Source organism: Pogoniulus pusillus, chromosome 9 (assembly GCF_015220805.1).
Source record: "Pogoniulus pusillus isolate bPogPus1 chromosome 9, bPogPus1.pri, whole genome shotgun sequence".
NCBI lineage: Eukaryota > Metazoa > Chordata > Aves > Piciformes > Lybiidae > Pogoniulus > Pogoniulus pusillus.
In genome coordinates this window covers 4,300,731-4,321,781 of record NC_087272.1, presented here as the reverse complement: position 1 = coordinate 4,321,781, position 21,051 = coordinate 4,300,731, and the positions used below count along the sequence as shown (strand labels likewise).

Here is a 21,051-nt window from a genome sequence, read left to right as displayed (position 1 = left end):
GAGGAGGGGCCTGGAACACAGCCCTGTGAGGAGAGGCTGAGGGAGCTGGGGGTGTGCAGCCTGCAGAAGAGGAGGCTCAGGGCAGAGCTCATTGCTGTCTACAACTACCTGAACGGAGGCTGTAGCCAGGTGGGGTTAGGCTCTGCTGCCAGGCAAGCAGCAACAGAAGAAGAGGACACAGTCTCAAGTTGTGCCAGGGGAGGTCTAGGCTGGATGTTAGGAGGAAGTTCTTCACAGAGAGAGTGATTGGCATTGGAATGGGCTGCCCAGGGAGGTGGTGGAGTTGCTGTGCCTGGAGGTGTTGAAGCAAAGCCTGGATGAAGCACTTAGTGCCATGGTCTGGTTGCTTGGATAGGGTTGCATGATAAGTTGGACTGGATGATCTTAGAAGTCTCTTCCAACCTGCTTGATTCTATGTTTCTATGTCCTTAAAAACAAAGAATAACTCCTTGCCTCCCTTTCCAGGCCCCATTCGTGTCAACCATACCAATAATGCTTGCCAGAGCACAAAAAAAAAACCTCAGAGAAAATTACTGTCTTTGTTTCTTGTCAAGCATCTCACCAAAACCTCCATGGGTAATGAAACCAAGTGCTACATACTACATATGGTGTACTTGAGGATGCCCCTGCTGATTGCAGGGAGGAACTGGATTTACATGACCTTCGGAGATCCCTTCCAACCCAGACCATTTTATGGCTAGGTATTCCTTGGCTACCAACATAAACCAGTTTAGTTACTTTTACTGCTCTGTGATCACTGGGTTGCTAAATGACTCAAGCTTAGAATCACCACCACCACTGGACCCCCATACCTCTCCCTTCGTGCGACTTCTGTCTCACGTTTGGGATTATAACCTCCAAAAATAGCAAAATGTGGTTGGGCTATAAAAGATATAACAACCCTGTGACTTACACTCAACCAAACAGCAACAGAGCCACAGAATGTCAGGGGCTGGAAGGGACCTCCAGAGATCACCCAGTCCAAGCCCCCTGCCAGAGCAGGATCACCCAGAACAGATCACACAGGAACGCATTCAGGCAGGTTTTGAATATCACCAGAGAGGGAGACTCCACAATACCCCCGGGCAGCCTGTTCCAGTGCTCTGTCACCCTCACAGGGAAGGAAATCCTCCTCATGTTTTCCTATGCTTCAGCTTCCACCCCTTGTCCTGCCATCAGACATCACTCAGCAGCTCCTGGCTCCCTCCTCCTGGCTCCCTCCTCCTGGCACTCAGCCTGCACATCTCTATAAACATTGATGAGTGTTGAGTTGCTCCTTATTTGCTTTTGCTTTTTCTTTTTCTTCTAGCAGTTACCAATGCTTGCTTTTCATTTTCTTCCAGTAGTTATTGACAGTGGGAGGATACAGGTTGATTTTGCCTGACATGGTTTGTTGCTGATTGGTTTTACAGGCAACAGAAGTGCTGAGTATGAACGACAGTGATAGCTTGCCAACTCATGGTAGGTTATTTTAAACATTCACAAGACTCAGCTTCTTGCCAGCATTTAAATTTATCCACTGCCTTTCAAGACTTACTTTCTCTGGGTTTTGAACATTAACACACTTTTCTACCTACAGAGGAACCCTGACATTTTAATGACTACTCATCACAGAAGCAAGACTGGAAAGTGGGAAGGGAGAGGAAAGGATCTACTTTCTGCAGTATTTCTCTCTTAAATATGTGCAGAAGTCAGGAGGGACCCAGCTGCTGGGTCTGGGTTTTTTAGTTTGCTTGTGATATTGAAACTAGTAGCTCCTATGGATAAATAAACACTGCTGAAGCCCTCAGTATTAGTTACAGCTTCCAAGTACAATTGCAATCACTTTGTGATGTATGACAGTGACTGGAAAATTTACTTTAGAAGACTTCCAACACAGACACATCTTGGAAAGAAAAACACAAACAAGCACAGAAGAAGAGACCAGCAAAGTGAATTTACCCAGCAAGTTTGCAGATGGCATCAAGCTGTGTGGCACAGTCGATTTGCCAGAGGGCAGGGATCCACCCAGAGAGACCTGGACAGGCTGCAGAGCTGTGCCCAGGGCAACTCCAAAACATTCAACAAAGCCAAGTGTAAGGTTCTGTACCTGGGTGGGCACAATCCCAGGCACAACTCCAGGCTGGGTGGGGAATGGCTGAGAGCAGTCCTGAGAAACAGGCCCTGGGGGTCTGGGGTGACGAAAAGCTCAACAGGAGCCGGCAGTGGGAGTGCAGCCCAGACACAACCCTGTGCTGGGCTGCAGCAAGAGCAGTGTGGGCAGCAGGGCAAGGGAGGGGATTCTGCCCCTTGGCTCTGCTCTCCTCACACTGTTAAAGTTCTGAAAGTACTTAAGTGCTTGTTTTTCTCTTCCATCACTAATCAGCCTGCATTAATGTGCCACTTGCAGCTCATAGAAATCTGGAAAATACACTGAATGCCACAGCAAATCAGCAGCAATAGATTACATGGGCTTTAATCATCTCCAACAGCAAAACATCCCAAAGAATCCTGCTGGAATATGTAATTTCACCAGCAGTAATCTTACAAAGAAGTGCCATGTCCAAACAGATGCAAGTTCTTTGCAAGATCTCCAGCTTAAACTGGTTTTGTAAACAAGAAATTAGTTTCCTAGAGTTACTTCAGAATGAGCTCTGTCAGATGTAATAGATGCAGTTATATAGGAAGAGGTGGATGGGTACAGATCCATTCACATATCCATTCAGCAGTGAGTAAACAGGCAGGGGTACTCCATAGGACACCCACATTCTTCAGAGCTTAGCAGACTCTGGGACTGCAACCAGATACGTGGTGAGGGAAGGAAAAACTGTCTCCTTTTATTCAAACTTGGGTCCTAAAATCACAGAATGTTAGGGGTTGGAAGGGACCTCAAAAGCTCATCCAGCCCAACTGCCTGGCCAGAGCAGGATCACAGGATGTTCAGGGTTGGAAGGAACCTCCATAGATCATCAAGACCAAACCCCCTGCCAGAGCAGGACCATAGAATCTAGCACAGGTCACACAGGAACACAACAGATAGGTCTGGAAAGTCTCCAAAGAAGAAAACTCCACAACCTGTCTGGGCAGCCTGTTTCAGTGCTCTGTTACCCTTACAGTAAAGTTCTTTATCATAGAATCATAGAATCAACCAGGTTGGAAGAGACCTCCAAGATCACCCAGTCCAACCTAGCACCCAGCCCTAGCCAATCAACCAGACCATGGCACTAAGTGCCCCAGCCAGGCTTGGCTTCAACACCTCCAGGCACAGCGACTCCACCACCTCCCTGGGCAGCCCATTCCAATGCCAATCACTCTCTCTGTGAAGATCACTATAGTGGATCACACAGGAATGCACCCAGGTGGGTTTCGAATACCTCCAGAGAAGAAGACTCCACGACCTCCCTGGGAGCCTGCTCGAGTGTTCTGTCACCCTCACATGGAAAAAATTCCTCCTCATGTTTTGTATACAGTAATTAGAGTTCTGCATTTTAAGGCATTGCAAGCAAAGAAAGGGTTTTGCCAGCTTTGTGGAAAGACTGCCAGCTTAACTACTAATGCACTTGTGAGCAAGGGGAGAGAAAAAGCTCTTAAAGCACAGGCCTTGCCACAGTCACACTGGCATGGAGTATGAAACAACAGGATTTCATATTCTATCAGTTAGCATGTTCAACCACAGAATATGCTACCTTGTTTCCTGGAAGGCCTCCCTTTTCTCCAGAAAAGGAATAATCACAGAACTACAGCAGTTGGAAGGGACCTCCTCAGAACAGTGAGTCCAGCCTCCCTGCCAAGGCAGGATCACCCAGGGTAGTCCACTCATGAATGCACCCAGGTGCATGCCCCCTCCACTTGACACCCACCCCTCAGATATTTCTACACACTGATCAGATCTCCTCTCAGGCTTCTCTTCTCCAGACTGAACAGCCCCAGGGCTCTCAGTCTCTCTTTGTAGGGGAGATGCTCAAGTCCCCCACAGTCATCCTTGTGGCTCTCCTCTGGACTCTCTCCAGCAGATCCCTGTCTCTCTTGGACTGGGAAACCCACAGTTTGACACAGCATTGCAGGTGTGGTCTCACCTGAGCAGAGCAGAGGGCAGAATGAGCTCCCTATCCCTGCTGGCCACACTTCTCCTGATGCACTCCAGGCTGCCATCGTCTCTCTTGGCCACAAGGGCACATTGCTGGCCCATGCAGTACTTGCTGCCCACCAGCACTCCAAGGTCTTTCTCCAGGGAGCTGCTTTCCATGAGGGCAGACCCAACCTGTACTGGTGCCTGCTGTTATTCCTCCCCAGATGCAGGACCCTGCACTTGTCCTTATTGAACTTCATAAGGTTTGCCTTCACCCAGCTCTCAGCCTGCCCAGATCTCATTGGATGGCAGCACAGCCTGACAGAAAGGCTTGATAGAAAGGTAGTGGCTTGCTTTTTGCTGCAGGGGCTGAAGAGAGGTTGTGGGTGGTATTTTGCCAAAGAAAATCATGTTTCATTAGGAGGCATGAAATACATCAGTTTGGTATGCTCACCCACCCCACGATGGAGGCCAGGGATGGAAAAATGTCTTAGTTCTTTTATTCCAGATGTAGACATAAACTCACAGAGATAGTAAGACAGGAGATACCAGGTCAATACATTTTATGTTGCCCCATAAATGTCATTCTGTCTATTTTCATAGAATCAACCAGGTTGGAAAAGACCTCCAAGATCATCCAGTCCAACCTAGCACCCAGCCCTGGCCAACCAACCAGACTAGAACAAAAGATGGAACAAAATGCTATTCTTTGAGAAGTGAACAGAGGGATGTCAAAGCACAAATTACTAGAGCAGTTCTATAGCCTGTATGAAAAAGTGATCATCATTTATCTTTTAGCAGCACTAATCACACTAACCCAATTATTTTACTCTTTCTTTCGAGCAAGGAGACATTTCCAGTATGTCTTTACAGAAGTATCACAGAAACATTCCAGTTGGAAAAGACCCTGAGGATCATCAACTGCAACTATTATCCCTACTCTTCACAGTTCACCCTTAAATCGTATCCTCAGGAGTCACATCCCAACGACTCTAAAACACACCCAGGGTTGGTGACTCAACTGATTCCCTGGGCAACCCATTCCAGTGCCTGACCATGAGCTCTGTGGTAAAGGGTTGGGCTTGATGATCTATGAGGTCTCTTCCAACCTTGGTGATACTGTGATACCACTTCTGCTGTGAAAAGGGTTTCCTAATGTCCGCTCTGAACTCAGCTAGTCATAGCTTGAGGCCATTCCCTTTTGTTCTACCACTGGAAGATGAGACCAGCATCAGCCTCCCCACTACATCCCTTCAGTTAGTTACAGACAGTCATGAGGTTTCCCCTCAGCCTCCCCTCCTTCAAACTAAACAGCCCCAGATCCCTCAGTCACTGTTCATAAGACTCATTTTCCAGGCCCTTCACTACCTTTGTTGCACTCACTCCAGCATCTCCACATCCCTCTTATAACCTGTCCAAAACTGAACACAATACTCGAGATGTGACCTCACCAGAGCCAATTACAAGGGGACAATCACCTCCTTACTGCTGCACTTTAACTCTGTGCCACTTCAGTACTCTCACAAAATAATATCAGATCAAACACCCAGGGCCAAGAAACTCAAAATCCTGCAAGATCCTTATTGATAAATAGAAACTGCAGTGGCACTTCAAGATGCCCAGTCCTGTTCAATATCTTTATTGATGACCTGGATGAGGGCATTGAGTCCAGCATCAGTAAGTTTGCAGATGACACCAAGCTAGGAGCAGGTGTTGATCTGTTGGAAGGTAGGAGAGCCCTGCAGAGGGACCTGGCCAGGCTGGATGGGTGGGCAGAGGCCAATGGGATGAGATTGAACAAGGCCAAGTGCAGGGTTCTGCACTTCGGCCACAATAACCCCAAGCAGCACTACAGGCTGGGGACTGAGTGGCTGAGAGCAGCCAGGAGGAAAGGGACCTGGGGGTACTGATAGATAGTAGCTGAAGATGAGCCAGCAGTGTGCCCAGGTGGCCAAGAGAGCCAATGGCATCCTGGCCTGCATCAGGAACAGTGTGGCCAGTAGGACAAGGGAGGTTATTCTTCCCCTGTACTCAGCACTGGTCAGGCCACACCTTGAGTACTGTGTCCAGTTCTGGGCCCCTCAATTCAAGAAAGATGTTGAGGTGCTGGAACATGTCCAGAGAAGGGCAACAAAGCTGGTGAGGGGCCTGGAGCACAAATCCTATGAGGAGAGGCTGAGGGAGCTGGGCCTGTTTAGCCTGGAGAAGAGGAGGCTCAGGGGTGATCTTATTACTGTCTACAACTACCTGAAGGGACATTGTAGCCAGGTGGGGGGTGGCCTCTTCTCCCAGGTAACCAGCAATAGAACAAGGGGACACAGTCTCAAGTTGTGCCAGGGTAGGTATAGGCTGGATGTTAGGAGGAAGTTCTTCACAGAGAGAGTGATTGGCATTGGAATGGGCTGCCCAGGGGGGTGGTGGAGGCACCGTCCCTGGGGGTCTTCAAGAAAAGCCTGGATGAGGCACTCAGTGCCATGGTCTAGTTGACTGGATAGGGCTGGGTGCTAGGTTGGACTGGATGATCTTGGAGGTCTCTTCCAACCTGGTTGATTCTATGATTCTATGCCACACATCTTATAGTGGTTTGTTAAGTGTTAGGTCCCTCATAAATGTGATGCAGCCTAACCATTATAGGCATGCCAGCTGCTGGGCTGTGCAGGCAAAGGTTGGTTGCAGTGTGCTCTCCTGTTAGCTGCCCTTGCCAATATTAAGCAGACTGTGACTACTATCTCCACCTTCCTCTCTCTAGGGCATTCTTAAGAATTTTTTAATTAGCTTTTGTTTCCAAGCAATGCTTTCAGTTTTCTTGATAAAGCTTTTGGTTTCCCAGGTTTTATTGACTTCAGATTAGGTTCCACATTTCCTACAGTCATTACAGTAAGCATATGAAGCTTTTAATAATATATGAAAACTAACAGAGAGAAGGATCTGGTGGCGGTTAAGAATGAGCTAGTTTAAGGGCTGCTCTCTTTTATGGTTTTAATTTTGCCACTCTCTTGCAGAGACAGTGGTTCTGGGTGGAAATTCAAATGGGAGAAGCCCATGAAAAATGGATGAGTGGCTGAGCCATCCTGACAGAAAGCTTACTCCAAAAGAGAGCTGCTATTCTTAACCCACTTACTTGACTTCTCCTGGTCACTGTGAAAGGACACTTGCCAAGGGCTGTGTTTATTTATCCTTTGCTAGATCTGTCTCCATTTGGGGCTCAGTATCGCTGTGCTAGGTTATGATAAGAGTAATAAGAGCATATTCCATGAGCTGCCAAGAGGATGCAAATCAAGGCCAGAGTATAGTTTAGTGTGATTTCTACCTTCTTTGCACTGCAAGAGCCCAACGTGTAAGCTCTCCAGCTACAGATGCCCTAGAAACTCAGTTTGCCAGTCTGTTCATTCATTTGTTCTTTCTCTCCCTCTTTCCTTCTTCTTTCCTTCTTTCTCTCTTTCTTTCTTTCTATCTTTCCTTCCTTCCTTCTTTCTCCTTCCTTTTCTTTCTTTCTTTCTCACTTTCTCTCTTTCCTTCTCCTTCCTTCCTTTTCTTTCTTTCTCACTTTCTCTCTTTCCTTCTGCTTCCTTCCTTCTCTTTCTCTCATTCCTTCTCACTTTCTCTCTTCCCTTCTCCTTCCTTCCTTTTCTTTCTCTCTTTCCTTCTCCTACATGTTCTTTTTTCTATCTTTCTCTCTTTCTTTCCTTCTTCTTCCTTTCTTCCTTTTCTTTCTCTCCTTCCTTCCTCCCTTTTTCTTTCTTTCTTTCTCTCTGCCAGTTTCTCCAACTGGCTCCAATCAGAATGACACATTCAGTGACACAGGTTTTAACTTATTTTTTGGTACTAGCAGTCAGATTTCAGTCAGCACACTTTTCTCCAAATTAAAGCACCCAAGCACTAGCCATTTACCCTTACAGATATAAACAGTGGGTTTGCCAAGCAACAATATTAACTATTATCTTATATATACATAAAATGTTTATTAATGGTATCTCATTGCCTGTCACAGCAGGGTTCCTCAACCTCCTTTCCTGTAATGCCTGAGCTAGCATGTGACTCTAGGAAGGGATGTTAGCATTATTCATCACAGTACTCCACCAGAGCTTCACCAGAAAGCAATAAAGAACAAAAGGTGTCTTCTAAAGACCCTCATTCTCCTCTAAACGCTGGAATTAAGTTGCAGGCTGCTGTATTCTGAGGACTGAGTTATGTCCTAAAGCAACACTTTGGAAGTGCATCATGCCTGGGAATTGGGCTCTGATTAAGTTCTGACTTTTTCAATGCAGGCTTCTGCTTTTATGCAACTGTAGCTGCCACTGGGTTTTACATTCTGGCATGGGGATTCTTTCTGCCACCTGAGAGAATGAGGAATAGTTGTCAGAGCAGCTCCAAGCACTTATTTTCTCTTCAACAAGAACCACAGTCAATACCATTTAGGCACAGGAAAGCACCACTACAAGAGAAATGCAAGGAATGCTTCTTTTTTTACCACAGATTCCAGCTACTAAATTGTAGCTTTTCCACAAGCTTATTTGCATTGCTGCCGTGCAACTTTATCGATGATCTGGATGAGAGGACTGAGTCCAGCATCAGTAAGTTTGCAGATGACACCAAGCTAGGAGCAGGTGTGGAGCTGTTGGAGGGTAGGAGAGCCCTGCAGAGGGACCTTGCCAGGCTGGATAGGTCGGCAGAGGCCAATGGGATGAGATTTAACAAGGCCAAGGGCAGGGTTCTGCACTTTGGCCACAACAACCCCAAGCAGCACTACAGGCTGGGGCCAGAGTGGCTGAAAGCAGCCAGGAAGAAAGGAACCTGGGAGTACTGGTGGAGAGTACCTGAATGTGAGGCAGCAGTGTGCCCAGGTGGGCAGCAGAGGCAGTGGCATCCTGGGCTGGATCAGAAAGAGAGTGGCCAGTAGGACAAGAGCCCCTGTGCTCAGCACTGCTCAGGCCACACCTTGAGTGCTGTGTCCAGTTCTGGGCTCCTCAATTCAAGAGAGATGTTGAGGTGCTGGAAAGTGTCCAGAGAAGGGCAGTGAATTTGGTGAGGGCCTGGAGCACAGCCCTGTGAGGAGAGGCTGAGGGAGCTGGAGATGTGCAGCCTGGAGAAGAGGAGGCTCAGGGCAGAGCTCATTACTGTCTACAGCTACCTGAAGGGAGGCTGTAGCCAGGTGGGGGTTGGTCTCTTCTGCCAGGCAAGCAGCAAGAGAACAAGGGGACACAGTGTGAAGTTGTGCCAGGGGAGGTCTAGGCTGGATGTTGTTAGGAAGTTGCTGGCAGAGAGAGTGATTGGCATTGGAATGGGCTGCCCAGGGAGGTGGTGGAGTTGCCATCCCTGGAAGTGTTGAAACAAAGCCTGGATGAGGCACTTAGTGCCATGATCTGGTTGACTGGCCAGGGCTGGGTGCTAGGTTGGACTAGCTTGGAGCTTGGATCATAGAATCTGGTTGATTCTATGATCAAGCACACTGCTGAGAAATTGCTAAAGAAAGCCATTGTGCTAGTGTGTGATAATTTGGAATCTTTTAGCGGGAGAAATTAAATGATAGGCTGTGAAAAGCAAACAATGCTGATGTCTACTGCACTCATGGGCTTGCTGAGATGGATAAAAACAAGAACTCAAAACATAGATAAGACACAGTGTCTCTGTCTGTTGGGAGTGTGTGTCTCTGTCTCCTTGGGCTGCTTCTGTGTAACTAAGCCTTCTGCTTTCCAATCCCCCTTGCCAATCCCCACAGCTAACCTTGCACATAAGGCAAACTCTGGGATAAGGTAGAGGGGTGGAAAGAAGATGAAAGGGTGGCTGGGAGCCTCTCCAGGTGACTGGTTTCTGGGAGGGCTGCTGTGTTCCTGTATTACTTTTAACTTGTATATTTCTACATATATTGCTGTATATATTTGTCATATGTTGTAAATACCTGCTTGTATATTGTGCTAAGCTGTAAATATGGCTTCCTTCCTGAACCTCCAGCTTGGCTGAGTCTAGTCTGGGTGATTTCCTAAGAGTAAGGGGGGGTGGGTAACTCCCAAACCCTCACAGCCATCAGTTGCATCGCTGCAATCAATAAAGCATAGAAGATAATAGGAAGTGCAATTGCCATCCTTGTAGTCATAACCTAGGAGAGCTCTGTGCTGCCTGGAATCTCCCTGCATGCTGCACAAGCGTTTCACCACCTTTGCCTACTTGGAAAGGAGACAAGAAGCTCTTGCTTCTGTGCAGTGCAATATGTACATCTGCAAACCCCCAAGTTTGAAATGCGGCATGCAGCCTAGCATCACAGAAAGGAATGGTGTGCAGGATGGAAATCTGGCACAGAAATTATGCACAGGAGCCCCTGCAGCCTGCAGAAGAGCAATCATAGAATCAGAATCATTGAATCAGTCAGGGTTGGAAGGGACCACAAGGATCATGTCATTCCAACTCCCCTGCCATGGGCAGGGACAATAAAAACCACCCCGTTCCTGCACTCTCTGCTATTGTGATGGCTTTGGAGTTACCTGTCCCTCCACACTTAAGAAAATCACCCAGACCAGACTCAGAGAGCTGGAAGTTAAGGAATGAAGCCATATTTACAGCTTAGCGTGATATACAAGCAGACATACACAACTATTTACAGTTATATACAAGTTAAAAGTAACAGAGAAACACAATCCCCCTCCTAGAACAATCAGATTACCAGGAGGGTCCCCCACCCAAACCACCTCCCTCTCCCTTTTTCCTTCCCTTCAGAAATAACCAGATCAATCCCTGTACATCTCACGTGATAAATCTGGAGAGATCTGAGGTGAGATGTCACAAAGAGAACAAGGAGCTTAGAGGAAAAAAAAGGGTTAGGTCAGATTAGAGCTAAGGCAGAGACAACCACACAGAGACCAGCCAGCCAGTGAGAAGGAGCAGAACTGAGAGCTCAGCAGTGTGTGAGATGTGAGTGTCTTATCTGTATTTTGACTGGCTGCATTTCTCAGCAGGAAAACTGAGAGACAGAATTTACTGTTGGGTTTTTTTTTTCTTTCTTCTCACAGCTAAGGATTTCATTTCTCTCAGTAAAATAGTCCAGTTAGCCTCAAACCATGCTTTAGACAGGGATAGAATCATAGAATCAACCAGGTTGAAGAGACCTCCAAGATCATCCAGTCCAACCTAGCACCCAGCCCTAGCCAGTCAACCAGACCATGACACCAAGTACTTCATCCAGTCTCTTCTTGAAGACCTCAAGGGATGGTGCCTCCACCACCTCCCTGGGCAGCCCATTCCAATGCCAATCACTCTCTCTGTAAAGAACTTCCTCCTAACATCCAGCCTAGACCTACCCCAGCACAACTTGAGACTGTGTCCCCTTGTTCTGTTGCTGGTTTCCTGGAAGAAGAGGCTACCCCCCACCTGGCCACAATGTCCCTTCAGGTAGTTGTAGACAGCAATGAGGTCACCTCTGAGCCTCCTCTTCTCCAGGCTGCACACCCCCAGCTCCCTCAGCCTCTCCTCATAGGGTTTGTGTTCTAGGCCCCTCACCAGCTTTGTCACCCTTCTCTGGACATGTTCCAGCACCTCAACATCTCTCTTTAATTGAGGGGCCCAGAACAGGACACAGTACTCAAGGTGTGGCCTCAAACCTAGGTTGCTCTGCCTACAACTCTCTTCCTGACTGTTACAACAGGGCAGCCCTGCTTGGGCTGGGCTGAGCCTGCGTGGCACAGCAGCACACTACCACATCCTTCTGGGGAGTCCAGCACTAAGCAGCTGAATGTGCCAAAAACAAAAGACCAAGAGATTCATGTAGCTACCAAAGCCTACTTCTAGGGCTCTGCCTGCCGTGCAGAACAGGGTAATGTCTACGCCTTCTGCTAATACTGATCTGAATCTTCAATGAAGCCACTCAGGCTGCTGCACCTGCGCAGCTGACACTGGAGCCAGTGAGCTTTAAACCAAAGGGGAAAGACAGAAAGATTAACTCTCTTTAGTCCTCCAGCTGTTAAGAAGAGATAGCCAGGAAGGTGAGTTGTTTTGCACAACTCCGTGACCCTTGCACACTAAAACTTCCCTATATTTTCACTGGTCACTGACAGTCCATTACCGGAACACTGGCATCCCACTGCTGTTCCCATCTTGGTCCTTACCAGTTTGTACCAACAGTATCACAGTATCACCAAGGTTGGAAGAGACCTCATAGATCAAGTCCAACCCTTTAGCATAGAGCTCAAGGCTAGACCATGGCACCAAGTGCCACGTCCAATCCTGCCTTGAACAGCTCCAGGGACGGCGACTCCACCACCTCCCCGGGCAGCCCATTCCAGTGTCCAATGACTCTCTCAGGGAAGAACTTTCTCCTCACCTCCAGCCTAAACCTCCCCTGGCACAGCCTGAGGCTGTGTCCTCTTGTTCTGGTGCTGGCCACCTGAGAGAAGAGAGCAACCTCCTCCTGGCCACAACCTCCCTTCAGGTAGTTGTAGACAGCAATAAGGTCACCCCTGAGCCTCCTCTTCTCCAGGCTAACCAATCCCAGCTCCCTCAGCCTCTCCTCGTAGGGCTGTGCTCAAGGCCTCTCCCCAGCCTCGTTGCCCTTCTCTGGACACGCTCAAGCATCTCAATGTCCTTCCTAAACTGGGGGGCCCAGAACTGAACACAGCACTCAAGGTGTGGTCTGATCAGTGCAGAGTACAGGGGCAGAATGACCTCTCTGCTCCTGCTGACCACACCATTCCTGATGCAGGCCAGGATGCCACTGGCTGCAGAGTATCTCACTAGCCACTAAACACACAGATGCTTTCTTAAACAACAGTAACAAGGCAAAGAAGAAAAAGAAATGGAAGAAAGAAGCACACAGCAGACCTACATCCTCATTTTAGAAAAGGTTTTTTGATAAGTTAATTAGCATGAGATGCAGATTGGGAGTCAGCATCCCCAGAATTTGGAATCTAAAGGAAGATGGCACTCTGCAGCTATAAGTCAGCACAGAACAGCTGAGAAACAGAGCCCTTCAGCAGGGGTATGGCAAGCAGCTTCTGAGCATCTGGGAACCTACAGGCTGCACACTGCCAAAACAACACTGCTTTGTCAGGACACATTCATCTTCTCTTTTCCCATTCCCCTGCACAGCCAAGCAGCTTGCTGGATGCCGTAACAAGAGACGAAAACAGCACAGCTGAAGCATTGCATCATGCTTACTCCTTGCTTTTCCTCCCAGAAGGCTGGCAGAGCCCTGGGTGCAGCGTGAGGGTGACGAAGCCCAGCCTCAGCCCTCCCAGGCATCAGGCACTACTTACACAAGCAGTAAGTGGGAAGGGCTCCGTTTCTTTACAAGTTCACTGCACTGCTGGCTAGAGGCCAAGCAGCTCTCATCAGGGCAGGTGTTTCTTTCTTTTTTAGGTCACATCTTTTCAGGCTTTTGCTGTTTTCTGCTGGAAAGCTCTGTTGCTTGCCTATCTAGCACAGGGTTTCAAAAGCAGCCTGCTAGAGCAGCGTGCGCTCCTGACACGAAGCAAACTTTACAGTACCCTTTGATGTGTCAAATCAGATCAGCAAATATCAACAGCCCTTTCCAAAACACAGCATGCTTTTCATGCCTAAAGTTCTTGGCAGAAGTGTGCCAAAGTTGCTGTGAACAACTTGCTAAAAAATAAAATAATGAAAAAGGGAGGAGTTTGGGGGCTGTTTTTAACAGGTCTGTCAAGGCTCCCAGCAAACTGTCTGTATACAGGAGTCGTTAGGCGTCGCTGAATGTAAAATGTAACTCATCAAACCTAAATCAGCAACTCACAAAAGGCAAAATAATTATTCTCTTTCAAGACAAAAGGAAATAGAAGCCTTATTTCTCTTCACAGTGAGGTTGGGAGGAAAAGCTGTTGCAGGTACACTGAATTATGTCAATATGAAGCCCAAGAAGATGACCATAATTTGATGAGCTTCTTTCAGAGAGCCTATCTGTAAAAAAAATGATGTCATGTTGTCCACAACTCAGTGCCAGAGTTTGTATTAATACTGATTCATCTTTGGCATTGGACAGAGCACTCACATCCATTGAGTTCCTCACAATAACTTTCTGCAGGGATTATTACCTGCTGCTTGAGTCATTGCCACCAAGTGATCCCTCACTGGATCATTTCTTATGAGTAAACCATTGGCAAGGCAGAAAGCAGAAAAGAGGCACCCTTGGTCAGGTGTTTTGTCTTCAGCCACAATGATCAATGCTCACAGAATCACAAATCCTTAAAGGTTCTGGACCACTCGATGGATAAAGAACTGGCTTGATGGCCATTCCCAAAGAGTGGCTGTCAGTGGGCCCACGTCCCAGTGGAAACCAGTGACAAGTGGAGTCAGTCCTGGGACCAGTCTTGTTAAACAGCTTTGTTGGAGCCATGGACAGAGGCATCGAGTGCAGCCTCAGCAAGTTTGCTGATGACACTGAGCTGTGTGGTGCAGCAGACAGGCTGGAGGGCAGGGATCCATCCAGAGGGACCAGAACAGGCTGCAGAGGTGGGCACAAGCCAACCGCAGGAGGTTCAACAAGCCCCAGTGCAAGGTCCTGCAGCTGGGTCAAGGCAATCCCAGGCAAAAATCCAGGCTGGGCAGTGAGTGGCTGGAGAGCAGTCCTAAGAGACTTGGGGGTGCTGCTGGATGAGAAGCTCAACAGGAGCCAGCAGTGTGCACTTGCAGCCCAGAAAGCCAAACAGAGCCTGGGCTGCAGCAGCAGAAGTGTGGCCAGCAGGGCCAGGGAGGGGATTCTGCCCCTCTGCTGTGCTCTGCTGAGACCCCACCTGGAGTACTGCATCTAGTTCTGGGGCCCCCATTGCAAGAGGGATGTGGAGATGCTGGAGTGTGTGCAGAGAAGGGCCAGGAGGATGCTGAGAGGCTGCAGCAGCTCTGCTGTGAGGACAGACTGAAAGAGTAGGGGCTGTTCAATCTGCAGAAGAGGAGGCTCCCAGGTGACCTTCTTGTGGCCTTCCAGGATCTGAAGGGGGCTACAAAAAGCTGGGGAGGGACTTTTTAGGCTGTCAGGGAGTGGCAGGACTGGGGAGAATGGAGCAAAGCTGGAAGTGGAGAGATTCAGCCTGGATGTGAGGAGGAAGTTGTTGAGGATGAGAGTGGTGAGAGGCTGGACTGGGTTGCCCAGGGAGGTGGTTGAGGCCCCATGGCTGGAGGTGTTTAAGGCCAGGCTGGATGAGGCTGTGGGCAGCCTGCTCTAGGGTAGGGTGTCCCTGCCCATGGCAGGGATGTTGGAACTGGTTGATCCTTGTGCTCCCTTCTAACCCTGACTCACTCTATGATTCTAGGTTGGGAAGGGACCTCCAGAGATCATCGACTCCAATCTCCCCTGATCATGAAGGATCCTCTAGGGTAGCTCACACAGGAATGCATCCAGAGGGGTTTTGAAAGCCTGCAGAGAAAGAGACTCCACAACCAATCTGGGCAGCCTGCTCCAGGGCTCTGTCACCTTCACTGCAAAGAAGTTTCACCTCATGTTTTGTTGAAACCTTCTCTGTTCCAGTTTCTATCCATTGCTCCTTGTCTTATTGCTGCACACCACTGAAAAGTGATTGGCCCCCTCCACTTGACACCCACCCCTCAGATACTGATAGACATTGCTCAGATCCCCTCTCAGCCTTCCCTTCTCCAGACTAAACAGCCCCAGGGCCGTCAGGCTGTTTTTACAGGGGAGATGCTCAAGTGCCCCAGTCATCCTCATGGTTCTCCACTGCACTCTCCCCAGCAGGTCTCTGTCTATCCTGAAGTGGGGAGCCCAAAATTGGACACAGTATAGCAGGTGTGCTCTCACTAGGACAGAGTGGTCTCTGTCAAAAGGTAGTGGTGGCAGTGACCAGCCAGATGAGCTATTTTAAGTAAGTTTTATGGATGACACCTACTTGGTTGCAGATGAAAGGAAGCCTGCCCTCCTCAGATTTCCTGTGACTAGCTTTTTTCCTTAACAGTGAATACATCTGCACTGGAGAGATTAATGGGTTTTGTTTTGACATCTAATGAACAGAACTCTCTTATAGTACAAATGTATGGAGCTCATCAAGCAGCAGTAACATTTAATTAGCAGCCGAGATGCCTAAAACATAGAACTTTAATTCACAAAGACAAACAAACAAACAAGCAAACTGCTGTATGTTTAGGAGTAATTCACACACAGAATGGTTTAGGTTGGAAGGGACCTCAAGGATCATCCAGTCCCAACCCCCTGCCATAGGCAGGGACACCTCCCACTAGAACAGGTTGCTCAAGGTTGAATCCAACCTGGCTTTGAACACCTCCAGGGAGGGAGCAGCCACAACCTCGCTGGGCAACCTGTGCCAGTGTCTCACCACCCTCACTGTAACCTAACATCTACTTTGAATCACTCCTCTGACAGTTTAAACCCATTACCCCTTGTCCTGTCATTACAGGACCTTGTCAATAATCCCTCCCCAGCCTTCCTGTAGGTCCCATTCACATACTGGAAGACCACTATAAGGTCTCCTCGAAGCCTTCTCTTCTCCAGGCTGCAGAGCCCCAACTCTCTCAGCCTGTCCTCAGAGCAGAGCTGCTGCAGCCCTCTCAGCATCTTTGTGGCCCTCCTTTGGACTCACCCTAACAGTTCCATGTCCTTCTTGTGCTGAGGGCTCCAGAGCTGCACCCAGGACTGCACGTGGGGTGTGAGGAGAGCAGAGCCAAGGGGCAGAATCCCCTCCCTTGCCCTGCTGCCCACACTGCTCTTGCTGCAGCCCAGCACGGGGTTGTGTCTGGGCTGCACTCACACTGCAGGCTCCTGTTGAGCTTTGCATCAGCCCAGACCCCCAGGGCCTGTTCCTCAGGGCTGCTCTCAGCCATTCCCCACCCAGCCTGGGGCTGTGCTTGGGATTGCTGCTACCCAGGCACAGGACCTTACACTTGGCCTTGTTGAATGTGCTAGGGACAACTGTAAAGCTTAGTTGAGAACACAGGGACTAAGCTCCACTTGTGAACATGGTCTGCACAATATATTAACCTCGGGCTGTTAGAACCTCCTGTTATGAAATTCCAGCTCACCTTGCAGCTTTTCTTGTGATCCTATATTATGGGGAAGTCTTGCAATCCTTTTGTAAATTCTGGGTTGTTACTTCCTTTCTTATTACTACTTTTATTTGTCCTCATACTTCCTGATTTATTTCACCAAGAAATGAGGAGTTCAGAAAAGGCCTCAAGACAGAGTGGTGCATCAATAGTTCTGGCCTAAACGGAATTAGGACGCGATAGGATCTTGCTACCAATTCAATTTCAGCTCTTCCCAGTTGTCAGCTCAGCACTGAGGACCTCCAAATTTTGTTGTGTTTCTCTACATGCCACAGAGGAAATCAAAGAGGAACAGGAGTGAGAGAATTTCATCAGGAGACAGAAAATCCTATCCACACACCGTGCTGGCTCGCACCAACAGACATCCACAATCGATGCTTATGAACTCAGGATGGAATCTGAGGAGTCAAAGGTTTTTTGAGCTCTTTATCTAAACCATGATTTGAGGCTTTGTTTAAATTTTGTTCCTTCCTTGACATGTTTGCCTGGCAGTTAAATATAGAGTGTGAAATCGATTGGGAAGTATATTCTTCAGAAGATTACAACATAGCAGAGAAAATTGCTACCTAGAACCAGCAATAGCATTTCCAGCACCATAAGCCCTGGGCCTCACGTATTGCAAGACCTATGCCCAAGCTAAGCAGAGCTCTACATCTAGGTGTTTAAGGCCAGGCTGGATGAGGCTGTGAGCAGCCTGCTCTAGGGTAGGGTGTCCCTGCCTGTATAGGGTTAACACTCCAGGGGGAGTAACCCTTAACCTGACCCTAGGGATCTTGACCCGTTCCAGGGGTGGGTCACACCAGGTGATGTTTAGCCCACTCCCCCCCACTTCCTGTCCTATAAAGGAGGGGGAACTTCCTGTTTCTCCCTCTCTCTCACCACACACCTCACTCTTCACATCTCTGCCTGCATACCAGCATACCCCGTGGCAAACACGAGGCAGACAAAGCCACCATCACAAACTCGGGTTGCATTTATACCTTTTGTATTTTGCTATTTCCCCTTCCCTATCCCTTGTAAACTTCCTTACCTCCAATACCTTTCTAAGTTATTGTGAAACTCTTCCTTTTAACTTCCAAATCGAGTGAGATTGATTTATTTGGGTGTGTTTACCTCTCTCTCTCTCTCCCCCTATATCTAATCCCTTCCTTTGGGAAAGAAGGGGAAAAGGGGAGGGCACTCTACAAATTGTTTTTGGGTCTATCAAATTAATGAGAGTCTCTGGGAATTTGAACGAGAACCAAAGACACTGCCCATGGCAGGAGGACTGGAACTAGATGATCCTTGTGGTCCCTCCCAACCCTGACTGATTCTGTGACCATTTTCTGGCACTATGAAATTTCTATATAGGCATGAAAGTAAAAAAAGGGGGGAAAAAAGAAACAAAGCAAAAAGTAGTCTGATATGTCTTGGGTTGTAAATGAAAACTTGCATGGTGATGCTGCAGTAAGGTCATTAAGTTTGTCATTGTGTCTACTCCAAATTCTGGTCACTTTTTGCACTAAAGCATGAAGCATCAAGGAGCTTCCTGTGACCCACTGCAAGCCTGAACTGTGAGCAACTATCCCACGTATTAAAAGTTTCTCCATACCTCCTTCAGCTCCACAGCTGCTCTGCAGGTGAAACCTTTCCTACTGCAGCTCTTCAGCAGGCTTAACACGGTTGGAGTTCCCTTTAAATAAATAAAAAAAGCTGTTAGAAGTCTTGATAAATAAACTCATTCCAACCTCTGTGATGGTTTGGGAGTTACCTGTCCCCACACACGGTGAAATCACCCAGACTAGACCCAGCTGGCTGGGAGTTATGGAATGAAGCTATATTTACAGCTTAGCACAGTTTACAAGCAGATATGTAGACCATATTTACAGGTATATACAAGTTAAAAGTATATACAGAAACACAATATCCCTCCGAGAGCAATCAGATTGCCAGGAGGGCTCCTGCCCCACATCCCTGCCCCTTTCCCCCTCTTTCCCTCCCTTCAGAAATAACCAGATAAGCCCATGTGTATCTCACATGATATACAAACAAGCTGGGGAGGGACTTTTTAGGTGCTCAGGGAGTGACAGGACTAGGGGGAATGGAGCAAAGCTGGAGGTGGGGAGACTCAGACTGGCTGTGAGGAGGAAGCTGTTCAGCATGAGAGGGGTGAGAGCCTGGAATGGGTTGCCCAGGGAGGAGGTTGAAGCCCTGTCCCTGGAGGTGTTTAAGGCCAGGCTGGATGGGGCTCTGGCCAGGCTGATCTAGGGTAGGGTGTCCCTGCCCATGGCAGGGGGGTTGAAACTAGATGATCCTTGTGGTGCCTTCCAACCCCGATGGATTCTATAAATCTGGAGAGATCTGAGGTGAGATGTCAAAAAAGACAACAAGGAGGTTAGAGGGAAAAGGGTTAGGTCAGATTAAAGAGTTAAGGCAGAGGCAGATCCAGTCCATAAGAGAGAAGGAACATGTCTCTTTCAACTTGGTTGATTCTGTGATTCTGAATGAGAGCTGAGCAGTGTGTGAGAAGTGAGTCTTATCTATATTTTGACTAGCCATGGCTCTCAGCAGAACAAGGAGTGATACAGGCTGCTGTTGGGAGTTTTTTTCCCCCATTCTTCTCACAGCTAAGGATTTAATTTCTCTCAGTAAAATATTCCACTTAGCCTCAAACCAGCACAACAGCCCAAAACCCCTTGAATGGAGTTCTAGTCTACATGTGACATGTCATGTAGACCAAACATCAGCAAAGATGGTAGGCAGGGATGTAAAAAAAAGAACACAGTAATAGTGTTGGCTTTGGTAAACCCATGTTTGTCATCACACTGTGCTGAAGCTTAGCCACTTCAGAAAGCTCATGTTTTACACAACACCCAGCCTCTCTCCTCTGTGAGACAGTCAGGCCACTAAAAGCCTGCTGAGGCAATGCTTGACTTCAGCCCAGCACAGGTGCTGCACATGAAGGATGCTCTCACTACGCAAGAGAAATAGGTCTTAAGTCATGTCATTGTGATCACTCTTTTGGCATTGCTCATTTAAGCAGAGCATTTGAGAGTGTTCCTTTTCATCTCATCTTACTGATGCGTAAGAAACCACCTAGAAGTCTCTTCCAACCTGGCTGATTCTATGATTTAGATGGGTTTTTTTTTAGTTTAAAAGCTGAGAATAAGCAATAAAACTGCAGCTGCCCCTGGAAGCTGAGGCAATCTATTGGAAAATACACCCAAGGAGCTTCTCTTTCATCTTTCCATTACTCCTAAGACTACTTCTTGAGTCAGTGGCTCTGGCAAATGACCTTTAATTGGCAGCATCAGGAAAATAACACACAGTGTCTACCTCATCTTGGAGGTCTCGTCCAACCTGCTTGATTCCATCATTCTATGATCCAGTGGATGGCAGCAGACCTGTGCAGTTGCCATCCCTGGAGGCCTTTAAGCACTTTGTGGACCTGGAGCCTTGGGACATGCTTTAGGGCTGACCCTGAACAGGGTTGAGGATTGGACTGGATGAGCTTTGAGGTCTCTTTCAATTCTGTGATTCTGAAACAAATAGAACTTTAGCAACCTTCTCTGGAGCCCTTCATGGCCTGTCTGGATGTGCTCCTCTGTGCTCTGTGTTAGATAGGATTGTCCTGCTCTGGCAGGGGGTTGGACTCGATCTCCTTGGGTGCCTTCTGGCCCCTAACATCCTGTGAGCCTGTGCACCTCCTTTGCAGTTATTGTCACCTACAAGTTTAGGGGCATGGGGAGCATGGCAATCTTTCTTTGGGCTGCACAGCCACAATTTAGTTCCTGCTATTCCTTGTTTCTTCCCTGCAGCACCAAAAAGGTGCAGGATGCAGCTACAGTGAGAAGGTTCAGGGACCTCCTTCCTACACTGACAGGTAAGTGAATGACCACAGGAAAAGAACTACAGGAACTATGAACTCATCAGCAACAGGACCTTGCCTCTCTGAATTAAGGCTTACAGGACAACTCATAAGATTCACTCTCTTTTAACATGCCTGCAGCACA

General features: G+C 48.0%; 1 long non-coding RNA gene across 1 annotated transcript in view; it reads right to left on the bottom strand.

Annotated features, from left to right (window-relative positions):
• LOC135178409 (uncharacterized) overlaps window positions 1-18,733 on the bottom strand; it is an 83,805-nt gene extending 65,072 nt beyond the window's left edge. Inside the window, exon 1 of the long non-coding RNA XR_010303507.1 lies at window positions 18,651-18,733. This is a non-coding gene — a long non-coding RNA (uncharacterized LOC135178409). The remainder of the gene's footprint in view (window positions 1-18,650) is intronic.
• Window positions 18,734-21,051: the final 2,318 nt, after the last annotated feature.